At 46.4% G+C, this 18,201-nt stretch overlaps 13 non-coding genes across 13 annotated transcripts; all 13 read right to left on the bottom strand.

Annotated features, from left to right (window-relative positions):
• Positions 1-730: 730 nt before the first annotated feature.
• On the bottom strand, positions 731-802 carry TRNAW-CCA (transfer RNA tryptophan (anticodon CCA)). Its single transcript has one exon. It is a non-coding gene; the product is annotated as a tRNA-Trp (tRNA).
• A 313-nt stretch (positions 803-1,115) lies between these two features.
• On the bottom strand, positions 1,116-1,189 carry TRNAN-GUU (transfer RNA asparagine (anticodon GUU)). The gene has a single exon. It is a non-coding gene; the product is annotated as a tRNA-Asn (tRNA).
• Positions 1,190-2,979: 1,790 nt separating this feature from the next.
• TRNAW-CCA (transfer RNA tryptophan (anticodon CCA)) lies at positions 2,980-3,051 on the bottom strand. The gene has a single exon. It is a non-coding gene; the product is annotated as a tRNA-Trp (tRNA).
• A 313-nt stretch (positions 3,052-3,364) lies between these two features.
• On the bottom strand, positions 3,365-3,438 carry TRNAN-GUU (transfer RNA asparagine (anticodon GUU)). Its single transcript has one exon. It is a non-coding gene; the product is annotated as a tRNA-Asn (tRNA).
• Positions 3,439-5,613: 2,175 nt separating this feature from the next.
• Positions 5,614-5,687, bottom strand: TRNAN-GUU (transfer RNA asparagine (anticodon GUU)). Its single transcript has one exon. It is a non-coding gene; the product is annotated as a tRNA-Asn (tRNA).
• A 1,789-nt stretch (positions 5,688-7,476) lies between these two features.
• On the bottom strand, positions 7,477-7,548 carry TRNAW-CCA (transfer RNA tryptophan (anticodon CCA)). The gene has a single exon. It is a non-coding gene; the product is annotated as a tRNA-Trp (tRNA).
• A 2,176-nt stretch (positions 7,549-9,724) lies between these two features.
• Positions 9,725-9,796, bottom strand: TRNAW-CCA (transfer RNA tryptophan (anticodon CCA)). Its single transcript has one exon. It is a non-coding gene; the product is annotated as a tRNA-Trp (tRNA).
• A 313-nt stretch (positions 9,797-10,109) lies between these two features.
• TRNAN-GUU (transfer RNA asparagine (anticodon GUU)) lies at positions 10,110-10,183 on the bottom strand. The gene has a single exon. It is a non-coding gene; the product is annotated as a tRNA-Asn (tRNA).
• A 1,790-nt stretch (positions 10,184-11,973) lies between these two features.
• Positions 11,974-12,045, bottom strand: TRNAW-CCA (transfer RNA tryptophan (anticodon CCA)). The gene has a single exon. It is a non-coding gene; the product is annotated as a tRNA-Trp (tRNA).
• Positions 12,046-12,358: 313 nt separating this feature from the next.
• TRNAN-GUU (transfer RNA asparagine (anticodon GUU)) lies at positions 12,359-12,432 on the bottom strand. Its single transcript has one exon. It is a non-coding gene; the product is annotated as a tRNA-Asn (tRNA).
• A 1,790-nt stretch (positions 12,433-14,222) lies between these two features.
• Positions 14,223-14,294, bottom strand: TRNAW-CCA (transfer RNA tryptophan (anticodon CCA)). Its single transcript has one exon. It is a non-coding gene; the product is annotated as a tRNA-Trp (tRNA).
• A 313-nt stretch (positions 14,295-14,607) lies between these two features.
• TRNAN-GUU (transfer RNA asparagine (anticodon GUU)) lies at positions 14,608-14,681 on the bottom strand. Its single transcript has one exon. It is a non-coding gene; the product is annotated as a tRNA-Asn (tRNA).
• Positions 14,682-16,857: 2,176 nt separating this feature from the next.
• Positions 16,858-16,931, bottom strand: TRNAN-GUU (transfer RNA asparagine (anticodon GUU)). Its single transcript has one exon. It is a non-coding gene; the product is annotated as a tRNA-Asn (tRNA).
• Between the last annotated feature and the right edge of the window lie 1,270 nt (positions 16,932-18,201).

Here is an 18,201-nt window from a genome sequence, read left to right on the forward strand (position 1 = left end):
TTTGTGTTTCAGACAAATGTGCACGCCTCCCAGAGCCCCTTGCAATGCACTTAGGGAAATGGGGGAAGGTGCTGTGAAACCCTCTCGCTGACAATGTCTCTCTTGTCTATAATGTATCTATGAGAGAGCGAGAAATAGGCAATGCGAGAGTGAAAAAGTAAAATGGAAATGTGTCTACTGAGACCAGTATAAGGGGAAATCCTCACAATCCAGGACCGACAGTTGATTGGGAGGGCGCTTACAGGTTTCCGACACCAGACCGGTACCTGAACTCACAAACCCAAACTGCAAAGTGATGGGCATTGCCACTAGACTGCCGACCCCCTTTCGGGGCCCCAGCATATATCCTTTAGTCACACCTAGAGTTCCCAGGACAGTGCAGCATTCAGCGATTACACGAAAATATTGACAGCGCTAGGAGGCCATGCAAATGGCAGAGGTATGCTTTACAAAGCCCACGTAGCGTGCACAAAACAGCACATCAGTCAGGCCCACTTGAAGAGATGGTAAAGAGGAAATACTTCTGCTGCATCCAGTAAAACATAGAGATTGGCCTGCTTTAAAGGTTGACCATGTCCTTCATGGGTGTCTGTCAATATGATACTTCCCTGCTGCAAAGCTTACATTCGAAACGCCAGAACAACTAGGCCCAGAGCACAAAGATGCAGTCAGGTTGAAATAACGAGATACTGAAGAGCAATTTTGTATTTCAGAGTGGGAAAAGCAAATATGACCCCGACGTGATTTGAACACGCAACCTTCTGATCTGGAGTCAGACGCGCTACCATTGCGCCACAAGGTCCTTGTGGCAGTCCACCTGGTGTGTCTGATGACAGAATAAAGGTAGGAGACCTTCATGCACCTGCAGAGCCTCATTGCTTCTTTAAGTAGACTGGCTAGGATAGCTTCCTTCTGTGCATCAGTACACGCTGCAGCCAAACCCTTCCCATGAAGTCTTGATGTTTATGAATTGAATGGCAAGTTTTGAAAAACTAAAGCAAGCGAGAAGAATTGCTTGCAGTTTATTGGATTTTTTGGACCTCAGCAGACGAGACCTGCGAGAGGTAAACAGAAGTTCATAGTTGGTGATGCTGAATTTTTGAGCCAAAATGCATCGTCCCTGGGTGGGCTTGAACCACCAACCTTTCGGTTAACAGCCGAACGCGCTAACCGATTGCGCCACAGAGGCTCATGCAGTGCCTACACTGGGGCCTGATTGGTGTGCTGTTTGCTTATGCTCCCCAGGCAACCTGAAAATATTTCTAAAATAGCTCTATTTCCCACAGCAAATCAGGGTATCAAGCACTTCCCTACCTCCCGTAATCCACAAACACAGGGGATTTAGTAGAGGACAGAGCCCATCAACAGTGCACCAAATGCCCTCTGTGTAGGCATAACTTGCTATGAGGAGAAAGCCACAGTTGCGCACTTGTGTTAAAAGGGGACAGTAGGCTGAACCCAGAGAACACGGGAGAAATGACTCAGGTTTACTGAGTGGAACACTCTGTGTCTTTGGGCCAAAAACAGCAGCGTCTTTTCGGTTAACAGCCGAACGCGCTAACCAATTGCGCCACAGAGACTCACTGGCATGTGTGTTCTGCCTTTGGCCTGATTGCATTGCTATTTTTTTCTGATTGGCAGAAACCCTGAACTTTTTTCTGAAAAAGGCATGCCTCTCTTAGCACTGCAGTGCATTAGACTGCTCCCTTGCTTCCCTGAGTCCCCAAATACACAACCACCTTGGGCACAATAGAAGACACATTCCAGCAGATTTAGCAAGAGTGCACCAAGGTTTCTATATGTAGGTACCTTGCTGAGAAGCAAGACCTGCAGTTGCATTCTTCTGTTAAAAGAGGGCAGCAGAGTGCACCAAGAGAACTTGGGGGAAGTAGCTTATGTTAACTACTTGCCATGCTCTTTATAGAGCCCTCGGTTTGACTGGGTGAATTCTAATTTCTGGGGTAGAGTAAGCAATTTTTGGATCTAGATGCTGTGCGCAACAGGAATGCTATATACTGCACTGTACTGCTACTGAAAAGTTACCAATTTTACACGATGTTCAGGAAAGCTTTGTTTCAGAAAACAACTTGCTAGAGGAACTAAGACAGATTACTGGGACAAAGGAAGAGGGTTTGGGGATTAGCACATCTCCTATGAAAGGTACAGTCACGCCCGAGACAACTCATAGTGTCACCTCAAATTCTAAGAAATGCGAACTGGGGTCCTACGCTTTTTATTGCCAGTGGATCTTTGTGTTTCAGACAAATGTGCACGCCTCCCAGAGCCCCTTGCAATGCACTTAGGTAAATGGGGGAAGGTGCTGTGAAGCCCTCTCGCTGACAATGTCTCTCTTGTCTATAATGTATCTATGAGAGAGAGAGAAATAGGCAATGCGAGAGTGAAAAAGTAAAGTGGAAATGTGTCTACTGAGACCAGTATAAGGGGAAATCCTCACAATCCAGGACCGACAGATGATTGGGAGGGCGCTTACAGGTTTCCGACACCAGACCGGTACCTGAACTCACAAACCCAAACTGCAAAGTGATGGGCATTGCCACTAGACTGCCGACCCCCTTTCGGGGCCCCAGCATATATCCTTTAGTCACACCTAGAGTTCCCAGGACAGTGCAGCATTCAGCGATTACACGAAAATATTGACAGCGCTAGGAGGCCATGCAAATGGCAGAGGTATGCTTTACAAAGCCCACGTAGCGTGCACAAAACAGCACATCAGTCAGGCCCACTTGAAGAGATGGTAAAGAGGAAATACTTCTGCTGCATCCAGTAAAACATAGAGATTGGCCTGCTTTAAAGGTTGACCATGTCCTTCATGGGTGTCTGTCAATATGATACTTCCCTGCTGCAAAGCTTACATTCGAAACGCCAGAACAACTAGGCCCAGAGCACAACGATGCAGTCAGGTTGAAATAACGAGATACTGAAGAGCAATTTTATATTTCAGAGTGGGAAAAGCAAATATGCCCCCGACGTGATTTGAACACGAAACCTTCTGATCTGGAGTCAGACGCGCTACCATTGCGCCACGAGGTCCTTGTGGCAGTCCACCTGGTGTGTCTGATGACAGAATAAAGGTAGGAGACGTACATGCACCTGCAGAGCCTCATTGCTTCTTTAGGTAGACTGGCTAGGATAGCTTCCTTCTGTGCATCAGTACACGCTGCAGCCAAACCCTTCCCATGAAGTCTTGATGTTTATGAATTGAATGGCAAGTTTTGAAAAACTAAAGCAAGCGAGAAGAATTGCTTGCAGTTTATTGGATTTTTTGGACGTCAGCAGACGAGACCTGCGAGAGGTAAACAGAAGTCCATAGTTGGTCACGCTGAATTTTTGAGCCAAAATGCATCGTCCCTGGGTGGGCTTGAACCACCAACCTTTCGGTTAACAGCCGAACGCGCTAACCGATTGCGCCACAGAGACTCATGCAGTTCTTACACAGGGGCCTGATTGGTGTGCTTTTTGCTTATGCTTCCCAGGCAACCTGAAAATATTTCTAAAATAGCTCTATTTCCCACAGCAAATCAGGGTATCAAGCACTTCCCTACCTCCCCTAATCCACAAACACAGGGGATTTAGTAGAGGACAGAGCCCATCAACAGTGCACCAAATGTCCTCTGTGTAGGCATAACTTGCTATGAGGAGAAAGCCACAGTTGCGCACTTGTGTTAAAAGGGGACAGTAGGCTGAACCCAGAGAACACGGGAGAAATGACTCAGGTTTACTGAGTGGAACACTCTGTGTCTTTGTGCCCAAAACAGCAGCGTCTTTTCGGTTAACAGCCGAACGCGCTAACCAATTGCGCCACAGAGACTCACTGGCATGTGTGTTCTGCCTTTGGCCTGATTGCATTGCTATTTTTTTCTGATTGGCAGAAAACCTGAACTTTTTTCTGAAAAAGGCATGCCTCTCTTAGCACTGCAGTGCATTAGACTGCTCCCTTGCTTCCCTGAGTCCCCAAATACACAACCACCTTGGGCACAATAGAAGACACATTCCAGCAGATTTAGCAAGAGTGCACCAAGGATTCTATATGTAGGTACCTTGCTGAGAAGCAAGACCTGCAGTTGCATTCTTCTGTTAAAAGAGGGCAGCAGAGTGCACCAAGAGAACTTGGGGGAAGTAGCTTATGTTAACTACTTGCCATGCTCTTTATAGATCCCTCTGTTTGACTGGGTGAATTCTAATTTCTGGGGTAGAGTAAGCAATTTTTGGATCTAGATGCTGTGCGCAACAGGAATGCTATATACTGCACTGTACTGCTACTGAAAAGTTACCAATTTTACAGGATGTTCAGGTAAGCTTTGTTTCAGAAAACAACTTGCTAGAGGCACTAAGACAGATTACTGGGACAAAGGAAGAGGGTTTGGGGATTAGCACATCTTCTATGAAAGGTACAGTCACGCCCGAGACAACTCTGAGTGTCACCTCAAATTCTAAGAAATGCAAACTAGGGACCTACGCTTTTTATTGCCAGTGGATCTTTGTGTTTCAGACAAATGTGCACACCTCCCAGAGCCCCTTGCAATGCACTTAGGGAAAGGGGGGAAGGTGCTGTGCAACCCTCTCGCTGACAATGTCTCTCTTGTCTATAATGTAACTATGAGAGAGAGAGAAATAGGCAATGCGAGAGTGAAAAAGTAAAATGGAAATGTGTCTACTGAGACCAGTATAAGGGGAAATCCTCACAATCCAGGACCGACAGTTGATTGGGAGGGCGCTTACAGGTTTCCGACACCAAACCGGTACCTGAACTCACAAACCCAAACTGCAAAGTGATGCCCATTGCCACTAGACTGCCGACCCCCTTTCGGGGCCCCAGCATATATTCTTTAGTCACACCTAGAGTTCCCAGGACAGTGCAGCATTCAGCGATTACACGAAAATATTGACAGCGCTAGGAGGCCATGCAAATGGCAGAGGTATGCTTTACAAAGCCCACGTAGCGTGCACAAAACAGCACATCAGTCAGGCCCACTTGAAGAGATGGTAAAGAGGAAATACTTCTGCTGCATCCAGTAAAACATAGAGATTGGCCTGCTTTAAAGGTTGACCATGTCCTTCATGGGTGTCTGTCAATATGATACTTCCCTGCTGCAAAGCTTACATTCGAAACGCCAGAACAACTAGGCCCAGAGCACAACGATGCAGTCAGGTTGAAATAACGAGATACTGAAGAGCAATTTTATATTTCAGAGTGGGAAAAGCAAATATGCCCCCGACGTGATTTGAACACGAAACCTTCTGATCTGGAGTCAGACGCGTTACCATTGCGCCACGAGGTCCTTGTGGCAATCCACCTGGTGTGTCTGATGACAGAATAAAGGTAGGAGACGTACATGCACCTGCAGAGCCTCATTGCTTCTTTAGGTAGACTGGCTAGGATAGCTTCCTTCTGTGCATCAGTACACGCTGCAGCCAAACCCTTCCCATGAAGTCTTGATGTTTATGAATTGAATGGCAAGTTTTGAAAAACTAAAGCAAGCGAGAAGAATTGCTTGCAGTTTATTGGATTTTTTGGACGTCAGCAGACGAGACCTGCGAGAGGTAAACAGAAGTTCATAGTTGGTCATGCAGAATTTTTGAGCCAAAATGCATCGTCCCTGGGTGGGCTTGAACCACCAACCTTTCGGTTAACAGCCGAACGCGCTAACCGATTGCGCCACAGAGACTCATGCAGTGCTTACACTGGGGCCTGATTGGTGTGCTGTTTGCTTATGCTTCCCAGGCAACCTGAAAATATTTCTAAAATAGCTCTATCTCCACAGCAAATCAGGGTATCAAGCACTTCCCTACCTCCCCTAATCCACAAACACAGGGGATTTAGTAGAGGACAGAGCCCATCAACAGTGCACCAAATGTCCTCTGTGTAGGCATAACTTGCTATGAGGAGAAAGCCACAGTTGCGCACTTGTGTTAAAAGGGGACAGTAGGCTGAACCCAGAGAACACGGGAGAAATGACTCAGGTTTACTGAGTGGAACACTCTGTGTCTTTGTGCCCAAAACAGCAGCGTCTTTTCGGTTAACAGCCGAATGCGCTAACCAATTGCGCCACAGAGACTCACTGGCATGTGTGTTCTGCCTTTGGCCTGATTGCATTGCTATTTTTTTCTGATTGGCAGAAAACCTGAACTTTTTTCTGAAAAAGGCATGCCTCTCTTAGCACTGCAGTGCATTAGACTGCTCCCTTGCTTCCCTGAGTCCCCAAATACACAACCACCTTGGGCACAATAGAAGACACATTCCAGCAGATTTAGCAAGAGTGCACCAAGGTTTCTATATGTAGGTACCTTGCTGAGAAGCAAGACCTGCAGTTGCATTCTTCTGTTAAAAGAGGGCAGCAGAGTGCACCAAGAGAACTTGGGGGAAGTAGCTTATGTTAACTACTTGCCATGATCTTTATAGATCCCTCTGTTTGACTGGGTGAATTCTAATTTCTGGGGTAGAGTAAGCAATTTTTGGATCTAGATGCTGTGCGCAACAGGAATGCTATATACTGCACTGTACTGCTACTGAAAAGTTACCAATTTTACAGGATGTTCAGGTAAGCTTTGTTTCAGAAAACAACTTGCTAGAGGCCCTAGGACAGATTACTGGGACAAAGGAAGAGGGTTTGGGGATTAGCACATCTCCTATGAAAGGTACAGTCACGCCCGAGACAACTCTGAGTGCCTCCTCAAATTCTAAGAAATGCGAACTGGGGTCCTACGCCTTTTATTGCCAGTGGTTCTTTGTGTTTCAGACAAATGTGCACCCCTCCCAGAGCCCCATGCAATGCACTTAGGGAAATGGGGGAAGGTGCTGTGCAACCCTCTCGCTGACAATGTCTCTCTTGTCTATAATGTATCTATGAGAGAGAGAGAAATAGGCAATGCGAGAGTGAAAAAGTAAAATGGAAATGTGTCTACTGAGACCAGTATAAGGGGAAATCCTCACAATCCAGGACCGACAGTTGATTGGGAGGGCGCTTACAGGTTTCCGACACCAGACCGGTACCTGAACTCACAAACCCAAACTACAAAGTGATGGGCATTGCCACTAGACTGCCGACCCCCTTTCGGGGCCCCAGCATATATCCTTTAGTCACACCTAGAGTTCCCAGGACAGTGCAGCATTCAGCGATTACACGAAAATATTGACAGCGCTAGGAGGCCATGCAAATGGCAGAGGTATGCTTTACAAAGCCCACGTAGCGTGCACAAAACAGCACATCAGTCAGGCCCACTTGAAGAGATGGTAAAGAGGAAATACTTCTGCTGCATCCAGTAAAACATAGAGATTGGCCTGCTTTAAAGGTTGACCATCTCCTTCATGGGTGTCTGTCAATATGATACTTCCCTGCTGCAAAGCTTACATTCGAAACGCCAGAACAACTGGGCCCAGAGCACAAAGATGCAGTCAGGTTGAAATAACGAGATACTGAAGAGCAATTTTGTATTTCAGAGTGGGAAAAGCAAATATGACCCCGACGTGATTTGAACACATAACCTTCTGATCTGGAGTCAGACGCGCTACCATTGCGCCACGAGGTCCTTGTGGCAATCCACCTGGTGTGTCTGATGACAGAATAAAGGTAGGAGACGTACATGCACCTGCAGAGCCTCATTGCTTCTTTAGGTAGACTGGCTAGGATAGCTTCCTTCTGTGCATCAGTACACGCTGCAGCCAAACCCTTCCCATGAAGTCTTGATGTTTATGAATTGAATGGCAAGTTTTGAAAAACTAAAGCAAGCGAGAAGAATTGCTTGCAGTTTATTGGATTTTTTGGACGTCAGCAGACGAGACCTGCGAGAGGTAAACAGAAGTTCATAGTTGGTCATGCTGAATTTTTGAGCCAAAATGCATCGTCCCTGGGTGGGCTTGAACCACCAACCTTTCGTTAACAGCCGAACGCGCTAACCGATTGCGCCACAGAGAGTCATGCAGTGCTTACACTGGGGCCTGATTGGTGTGCTGTTTGCTTATGCTCCCCAGGCAACCTGAAAATATTTCTAAAATAGCTCTATTTCCCAGAGCAAATCAGGGTATCAAGCACTTCCCTACCTCCCGTAATCCACAAACACAGGGGATTTAGTAGAGGACAGAGCCCATCAACAGTGCACCAAATGCCCTCTGTGTAGGCATAACTTGCTATGAGGAGAAAGCCACAGTTGCGCACTTGTGTTAAAAGGGGACAGTAGGCTGAACCCAGAGAACACGGGAGAAATGACTCAGGTTTACTGAGTGGAACACTCTGTGTCTTTGTGCCCAAAACAGCAGCGTCTTTTCGGTTAACAGCCGAACGCGCTAACCAATTGCGCCACAGAGACTCACTGGCATGTGTGTTCTGCCTTTGGCCTGATTGCATTGCTATTTTTTTCTGATTGGCAGAAAACCTGAACTTTTTTCTGAAAAAGGCATGCCTCTCTTAGCACTGCAGTGCATTAGACTGCTCCCTTGCTTCCCTGAGTCCCCAAATACACAACCACCTTGGGCACAATAGAAGACGCATTCCAGCAGATTTAGCAAGAGTGCACCAAGGTTTCTATATGTAGGTACCTTGCTGAGAAGCAAGACCTGCAGTTGCATTCTTCTGTTAAAAGAGGGCAGCAGAGTGCACCAAGAGAACTTGGGGGAAGTAGCTTATGTTAACTACTTGCCATGCTCTTTATAGATCCCTCTGTTTGACTGGGTGAATTCTAATTTCTGGGGTAGAGTAAGCAATTTTTGGATCTAGATGCTGTGCGCAACAAGAATGCTATATACTGCACTGTACTGCTACTGAAAAGTTACCAATTTTACAGGATGTTCAGGTAAGCTTTGTTTCAGAAAACAACTTGCTAGAGGCACTAAGACAGATTACTGGGACAAAGGAAGAGGGTTTGGGGATTAGCACATCTCCTATGAAAGGTACAGTCACGCCCGAGACAACTCTGAGTGTCACCTCAAATTCTAAGAAATGCAAACTAGGGACCTACGCCTTTTATTGCCAGTGGATCTTTGTGTTTCAGACAAATGTGCACGCCTCCCAGAGCCCCTTGCAATGCACTTAGGGAAAGGGGGGAAGGTGCTGTGAAGCCCTCTCGCTGACAATGTCTCTCTTGTCTATAATGTATCTATGAGAGAGAGAGAAATAGGCAATGCGAGAGTGAAAAAGTAAAATGGAAATGTGTCTACTGAGACCAGTATAAGGGGAAATCCTCACAATCCAGGACCGACAGTTGATTGGGAGGGCGCTTACAGGTTTCCGACACCAGACCGGTACCTGAACTCACAAACCCAAACTGCAAAGTGATGGGCATTGCCACTAGACTGCCGACCCCCTTTCGGGGCCCCAACATATATCCTTTAGTCACACCTAGAGTTCCCAGGACACTGCAGCATTCAGCGATTACACGAAAATATTGACAGCGCTAGGAGGCCATGCAAATGGCAGAGGTATGCTTTACAAAGCCCACGTAGCGTGCACAAAACAGCACATCAGTCAGGCCCACTTGAAGAGATGGTAAAGAGGAAATACTTCTGCTGCATCCAGTAAAACATAGAGATTGGCCTGCTTTAAAGGTTGACCATGTCCTTCATGGGTGTCTGTCAATATGATACTTCCCTGCTGCAAAGCTTACATTCGAAACGCCAGAACAACTAGGCCCAGAGCACAAAGATGCAGTCAGGTTGAAATAACGAGATACTGAAGAGCAATTTTGTATTTCAGAGTGGGAAAAGCAAGTATGACCCCGACGTGATTTGAACACGCAACCTTCTGATCTGGAGTCAGACCCGCTACCATTGCGCCACGAGGTCCTTGTGGCAATCCACCTGGTGTGTCTGATGACAGAATAAAGGTAGGAGACGTACATGCACCTGCAGAGCCTCATTGCTTCTTTAAGTAGACTGGCTAGGATAGCTTCCTTCTGTGCATCAGTACACGCTGCAGCCAAACCCTTCCCATGAAGTCTTGATGTTTATGAATTGAATGGCAAGTTTTGAAAAACTAAAGCAAGCGAGAAGAATTGCTTGCAGTTTTTTGGATTTTTTGGACGTCAGCAGACGAGACCTGCGTGAGGTAAACAGAAGTCCATAGTTGGTCACGCTGAATTTTTGGGCCAAAAGGCACAGTCCCTGGGTGGGCTTGAACCACCAACCTTTCGGTTAACAGCCAAACACGCTAACCGATTGCGCCACAGAGACTCATGCAGTCCTTACACAGGGGCCTGATTGGTGTGCTGTTTGCTTATGCTTCCCAGGCAACCTGAAAATATTTCTAAAATAGCTCTTTTTCCCACAGCAAATCAGGGTATCAAGCACTTCCCTACCTCCCCTAATCCACAAACACAGGGGATTTAGTAGAGGACAGAGCCCATCAACAGTGCACCAAATGTCCTCTGTATAGGCATAACTTGCTATGAGGAGAAAGCCACAGTTGCGCACTTGTGTTAAAAGGGGACAGTAGGCTGAACCCAGAGAACACGGGAGAAATGACTCAGGTTTACTGAGTGGAACACTCTGTGTCTTTGTGCCAAAAACAGCAGCGTCTTTTCGGTTAACAGCCGAACGCGCTAACCAATTGCGCCACAGAGACTCACTGGCGTGTGTGTTCTGCCTTTGGCCTGATTGCATTGCTATTTTTTTCTGATTGGCAGAAAACCTGAACTTTTTTCTGAAAAAGGCATGCCTCTCTTAGCACTGCAGTGCATTAGACTGCTCCCTTGCTTCCCTGAATCCCCAAATACACAACCACCCTGGGCACAATAGAAGACACATTCCAGCAGATTTAGCAAGAGTGCACCAAGGTTTCTATATGTAGGTACCTTGCTGAGAAGCAAGACCTGCAGTTGCATTCTTCTGTTAAAAGAGGGCAGCAGAGTGCACCAAGAGAACTTGGGGGAAGTAGCTTATGTTAACTACTTGCCATGCTCTTTATAGATCCCTCTGTTTGACTGGGTGAATTCTAATTTCTGGGGTAGAGTAAGCAATTTTTGGATCTAGATGCTGTGCGCAACAGGAATGCTATATACTGCACTGTACTGCTACTGAAAAGTTACCAATTTTACAGGATGTTCAGGTAAGCTTTGTTTCAGAAAACAACTTGCTAGAGGCACTAAGACAGATTACTGGGACAAAGGAAGAGGGTTTGGGGATTAGCACATCTCCTATGAAAGGTACAGTCACGCCCGAGACAACTCTGAGTGTCACCTCAAATTCTAAGAAATGCAAACTAGGGACCTACGCTTTTTATTGCCAGTGGATCTTTGTGTTTCAGACAAATGTGCACGCCTCCCAGAGCCCCTTGCAATGCACTTAGGGAAATGGGGGAAGGTGCTGTGAAACCCTCTCGCTGACAATGTCTCTCTTGTCTATAATGTATCTATGAGAGAGCGAGAAATAGGCAATGCGAGAGTGAAAAAGTAAAATGGAAATGTGTCTACTGAGACCAGTATAAGGGGAAATCCTCACAATCCAGGACCGACAGTTGATTGGGAGGGCGCTTACAGGTTTCCGACACCAGACCGGTACCTGAACTCACAAACCCAAACTGCAAAGTGATGGGCATTGCCACTAGACTGCCGACCCCCTTTCGGGGCCCCAGCATATATCCTTTAGTCACACCTAGAGTTCCCAGGACAGTGCAGCATTCAGCGATTACACGAAAATATTGACAGCGCTAGGAGGCCATGCAAATGGCAGAGGTATGCTTTACAAAGCCCACGTAGCGTGCACAAAACAGCACATCAGTCAGGCCCACTTGAAGAGATGGTAAAGAGGAAATACTTCTGCTGCATCCAGTAAAACATAGAGATTGGCCTGCTTTAAAGGTTGACCATGTCCTTCATGGGTGTCAGTCAATATGATACTTCCCTGCTGCAAAGCTTACATTCGAAACGCCAGAACAACTAGGCCCAGAGCACAAAGATGCAGTCAGGTTGAAATAACGAGATACTGAAGAGCAATTTTGTATTTCAGAGTGGGAAAAGCAAATATGACCCCGACGTGGTTTGAACACGCAACCTTCTGATCTGGAGTCAGACGCGCTACCATTGCGCCACAAGGTCCTTGTGGCAGTCCACCTGGTGTGTCTGATGACAGAATAAAGGTAGGAGACCTACATGCACCTGCAGAGCCTCATTGCTTCTTTAAGTAGACTGGCTAGGATAGCTTCCTTCTGTGCATCAGTACACGCTGCAGCCAAACCCTTCCCATGAAGTCTTGATGTTTATGAATTGAATGGCAAGTTTTGAAAAACTAAAGCAAGCGAGAAGAATTGCTTGCAGTTTATTGGATTTTTTGGACCTCAGCAGACGAGACCTGCGAGAGGTAAACAGAAGTTCATAGTTGGTGATGCTGAATTTTTGAGCCAAAATGCATCGTCCCTGGGTGGGCTTGAACCACCAACCTTTCGGTTAACAGCCGAACGCGCTAACCGATTGCGCCACAGAGGCTCATGCAGTGCCTACACTGGGGCCTGATTGGTGTGCTGTTTGCTTATGCTCCCCAGGCAACCTGAAAATATTTCTAAAATAGCTCTATTTCCCACAGCAAATCAGGGTATCAAGCACTTCCCTACCTCCCGTAATCCACAAACACAGGGGATTTAGTAGAGGACAGAGCCCATCAACAGTGCACCAAATGCCCTCTGTGTAGGCATAACTTGCTATGAGGAGAAAGCCACAGTTGCGCACTTGTGTTAAAAGGGGACAGTAGGCTGAACCCAGAGAACACGGGAGAAATGACTCAGGTTTACTGAGTGGAACACTCTGTGTCTTTGGGCCAAAAACAGCAGCGTCTTTTCGGTTAACAGCCGAACGCGCTAACCAATTGCGCCACAGAGACTCACTGGCATGTGTGTTCTGCCTTTGGCCTGATTGCATTGCTATTTTTTTCTGATTGGCAGAAACCCTGAACTTTTTTCTGAAAAAGGCATGCCTCTCTTAGCACTGCAGTGCATTAGACTGCTCCCTTGCTTCCCTGAGTCCCCAAATACACAACCACCTTGGGCACAATAGAAGACACATTCCAGCAGATTTAGCAAGAGTGCACCAAGGTTTCTATATGTAGGTACCTTGCTGAGAAGCAAGACCTGCAGTTGCATTCTTCTGTTAAAAGAGGGCAGCAGAGTGCACCAAGAGAACTTGGGGGAAGTAGCTTATGTTAACTACTTGCCATGCTCTTTATAGAGCCCTCGGTTTGACTGGGTGAATTCTAATTTCTGGGGTAGAGTAAGCAATTTTTGGATCTAGATGCTGTGCGCAACAGGAATGCTATATACTGCACTGTACTGCTACTGAAAAGTTACCAATTTTACACGATGTTCAGGTAAGCTTTGTTTCAGAAAACAACTTGCTAGAGGAACTAAGACAGATTACTGGGACAAAGGAAGAGGGTTTGGGGATTAGCACATCTCCTATGAAAGGTACAGTCACGCCCGAGACAACTCATAGTGTCACCTCAAATTCTAAGAAATGCGAACTGGGGTCCTACGCTTTTTATTGCCAGTGGATCTTTGTGTTTCAGACAAATGTGCACGCCTCCCAGAGCCCCTTGCAATGCACTTAGGTAAATGGGGGAAGGTGCTGTGAAGCCCTCTCGCTGACAATGTCTCTCTTGTCTATAATGTATCTATGAGAGAGAGAGAAATAGGCAATGCGAGAGTGAAAAAGTAAAGTGGAAATGTGTCTACTGAGACCAGTATAAGGGGAAATCCTCACAATCCAGGACCGACAGATGATTGGGAGGGCGCTTACAGGTTTCCGACACCAGACCGGTACCTGAACTCACAAACCCAAACTGCAAAGTGATGGGCATTGCCACTAGACTGCCGACCCCCTTTCGGGGCCCCAGCATATATCCTTTAGTCACACCTAGAGTTCCCAGGACAGTGCAGCATTCAGCGATTACACGAAAATATTGACAGCGCTAGGAGGCCATGCAAATGGCAGAGGTATGCTTTACAAAGCCCACGTAGCGTGCACAAAACAGCACATCAGTCAGGCCCACTTGAAGAGATGGTAAAGAGGAAATACTTCTGCTGCATCCAGTAAAACATAGAGATTGGCCTGCTTTAAAGGTTGACTATGTCCTTCATGGGTGTCTGTCAATATGATACTTCCCTGCTGCAAAGCTTACATTCGAAACGCCAGAACAACTAGGCCCAGAGCACAAAGATGCAGTCAGGTTGAAATAACGAGATACTGAAGAGCAATTTTGTATTTCAGAGTGGGAAAAGCAAATATGACCCCGACGTGATTTGAACACACATCTTTCTGATCTGGAGTCAGACACGCTACCATTGCGCCACAAGGTCCTTGTGGCCGTCCACCTGGTGTGTCTGATGACAGAATAAAGGTAGGAGACGTACATGGTCCTGCAGAGCCTCATTGCTTCTTTAACTAGACTGGCTAGGATAGCTTCCTTCTGTGCATCAGTACACGCCGCAGCCAAACCCTTCCCATGAAGTCTTGATGTTTATGAATTGAATGGCAAGTTTTGAAAAACTAAAGCAAGCGAGAAGAATTGCTTGCAGTTTATTGGATTTTTTGGACGTCAGCAGACGAGACCTGCGAGAGGTAAACAGAAGTTCATAGTTGGTCATGCTGAATTTTTGAGCAAAAATGCATCGTCCCTGGGTGGGCTTGAACCACCAACCTTTCGGTTAACAGCCGAACGCGCTAACCGATTGCGCCACAGAGACTCATACAGTGCTTACACTAGGGCCTGATTGGTGTGCTGTTTGCTTATGCTCCCCAGGCAACCTGAAAATATTTCTAAAATAGCTCTATTTCCCACAGCAAATCAGGGTATCAAGCACTTCCCTACCTCCCGTAATCCACAAACATAGGGGATTTAGTAGAGGACAGAGCCCATCAACAGTGCACCAAATGCCCTCTGTGTAGGCATAACTTGCTATGAGGAGAAAGCCACAGTTGCGCACTTGTGTTAAAAGGGGACAGTAGACTGAACCCAGAGAACACGGGAGAAATGACTCAGGTTTACTGAGTGGAACACTCTGTGTCTTTGTGCCCAAAACAGCAGCGTCTTTTCGGTTAACAGCCGAACGCGCTAACCAATTGCGCCACAGAGACTCACTGGCATGTGTGTTCTGCCTTTGGCCTGATTGCATTGCTATTTTTTTCTGATTGGCAGAAAACCTGAACTTTTTTCTGAAAAAGGCATGCCTCTCTTAGCACTGCAGTGCATTCGACTGCCCCCTTGCTTCCCTGAGTCCCCAAATACACAACCACCTTGGTCACAATAGAAGACACATTCCAGCAGATTTAGCAAGAGTGCACCAAGGATTCTATATGTAGGTACCTTGCTGAGAAGCAAGACCTGCAGTTGCATTCTTCTGTTAAAAGAGGGCAGCAGAGTGCACCAAGAGAACTTGGGGGAAGTAGCTTATGTTAACTACTTGCCATGCTCTTTATAGATCCCTCTGTTTGACTGGGTGAATTCTAATTTCTGGGGTAGAGTAAGCAATTTTTGGATCTAGATGCTGTGCGCAACAGGAATGCTATATACTGCACTGTACTGCTACTGAAAAGTTACCAATTTTACAGGATGTTCAGGTAAGCTTTGTTTCAGAAAACAACTTGCTAGAGGCACTAAGACAGATTACTGGGACAAAGGAAGAGGGTTTGGGGATTAGCACATCTCCTATGAAAGGTACAGTCACGCCCGAGACAACACTTGAGTGTCACCTCAAATTCTAAGAAATGCAAACTAGGGACCTACGCTTTTTATTGCTAGGGGATCTTTGTGTTTCAGACAAATGTGCACGCCTCCCAGAGCCCCTTGCAATGCACTTAGGGAAATGGGGGAAGGTGCTGTGAAGGCCTCTCGCTGACAATGTCTCTCTTGTCTATAATGTATCTATGAGAGAGAGAGAAATAGGCAATGCGAGAGTGAAAAAGTAAAATGGAAATGTGTCTACTGAGACCAGTATAAGGGGAAATCCTCACAATCCAGGACCGACAGTTGATTGGGGGGGCGCTTACAGGTTTCCGACACCAGACCGGTACCTGAACTCACAAACCCAAACTGCAAAGTGATGGGCATTGCCACTAGACTGCCGACCCCCTTTCGGGGCCCCAGCATATATCCTTTAGTCACACCTAGAGTTCCCAGGACACTGCAGCATTCAGCGATTACACGAAAATATTGACAGCGCTAGGAGGCCATGCAAATGGCAGAGGTATGCTTTACAAAGCCCACGTAGCGTGCACAAAACAGCACATCAGTCAGGCCCACTTGAAGAGATGGTAAAGAGGAAATACTTCTGCTGCATCCAGTAAAACATAGAGATTGGCCTGCTTTAAAGGTTGACTATGTCCTTCATGGGTGTCTGTCAATATGATACTTCCCTGCTGCAAAGCTTACATTCGAAACGCCAGAACAACTAGGCCCAGAGCACAAAGATGCAGTCAGGTTGAAATAACGAGATACTGAAGAGCAATTTTGTATTTCAGAGTGGGAAAAGCAAATATGACCCCGACGTGATTTGAACACACAACTTTCTGATCGGGAGTCAGACACGCTACCATTGCGCCACGAGGTCCTTGTGGCAGTCCACCTGGTGTGTCTGATGACAGAATAAAGGTAGGAGACGTACATGGTCCTGCAGAGCCTCATTGCTTCTTTAACTAGACTGGCTAGGATAGCTTCCTTCTGTGCATCAGTACACGCTGCAGCCAAACCCTTCCCATGAAGTCTTGATGTTTATGAATTGAATGGCAAGTTTTGAAAAACTAAAGCAAGCGAGAAGAATTGCTTGCAGTTTATTGGATTTTTTGGACGTCAGCAGACGAGACCTGCGAGAGGTAAACAGAAGTTCATAGTTGGTCATGCTGAATTTTTGAGCCAAAATGCATCGTCCCTGGGTGGGCTTGAACCACCAACCTTTCGGTTAACAGCCGAACGCGCTAACCGATTGCGCCACAGAGACTCATACAGTGCTTACACTGGGGCCTGATTGGTGTGCTGTTTGCTTATGCTCCCCAGGCAACCTGAAAATATTTCTAAAATAGCTCTATTTCCCACAGCAAATAAGGGTATCAAGCACTTCCCTACCTCCCGTTATCCACAAACATAGGGGATTTAGTAGAGGACAGAGCCCATCAACAGTGCACCAAATGCCCTCTGTGTAGGCATAACTTGCTATGAGGAGAAAGCCACAGTTGGGCACTTGTGTTAAAAGGGGACAGTAGACTGAACCCAGAGAACACGGGAGAAATGACTCAGGTTTACTGAGTGGAACACTCTGTGTCTTTGTGCCCAAAACAGCAGCGTCTTTTCGGTTAACAGCCGAACGCGCTAACCAATTGCGCCACAGAGACTCACTGGCATGTGTGTTCTGCCTTTGGCCTGATTGCATTGCTATTTTTTTCTGATTGGCAGAAAACCTGAACTTTTTTCTGAAAAAGGCATGCCTCTCTTAGCACTGCAGTGCATTAGACTGCCCCCTTGCTTCCCTGAGTCCCCAAATACACAACCACCTTGGTCACAATAGAAGACACATTCCAGCAGATTTAGCAAGAGTGCACCAAGGATTCTATATGTAGGTACCTTGCTGAGAAGCAAGACCTGCAGTTGCATTCTTCTGTTAAAAGAGGGCAGCAGAGTGCACCAAGAGAACTTGGGGGAAGTAGCTTATGTTAACTACTTGCCATGCTCTTTATAGATCCCTCTGTTTGACTGGGTGAATTCTAATTTCTGGGGTAGAGTAAGCAATTTTTGGATCTAGATGCTGTGCGCAACAGGAATGCTATATACTGCACTGTACTGCTACTGAAAAGTTACCAATTTTACAGGATGTTCAGGTAAGCTTTGTTTCAGAAAACAACTTGCTAGAGGCACTAAGACAGATTACTGGGACAAAGGAAGAGGGTTTGGGGATTAGCACATCTCCTATGAAAGGTACAGTCACGCCCGAGACAACACTTGAGTGTCACCTCAAATTCTAAGAAATGCAAACTAGGGACCTACGCTTTTTATTGCTAGGGGATCTTTGTGTTTCAGACAAATGTGCACGCCTCCCAGAGCCCCTTGCAATGCACTTAGGGAAATGGGGGAAGGTGCTGTGAAGGCCTCTCGCTGACAATGTCTCTCTTGTCTATAATGTATCTATGAGAGAGAGAGAAATAGGCAATGCGAGAGTGAAAAAGTAAAATGGAAATGTGTCTACTGAGACCAGTATAAGGGGAAATCCTCACAAT

This window comes from Ambystoma mexicanum, chromosome 11, assembly GCF_040938575.1.
Source record: "Ambystoma mexicanum isolate Mex_15411 chromosome 11, UKY_AmexF1_1, whole genome shotgun sequence".
NCBI lineage: Eukaryota > Metazoa > Chordata > Amphibia > Caudata > Ambystomatidae > Ambystoma > Ambystoma mexicanum.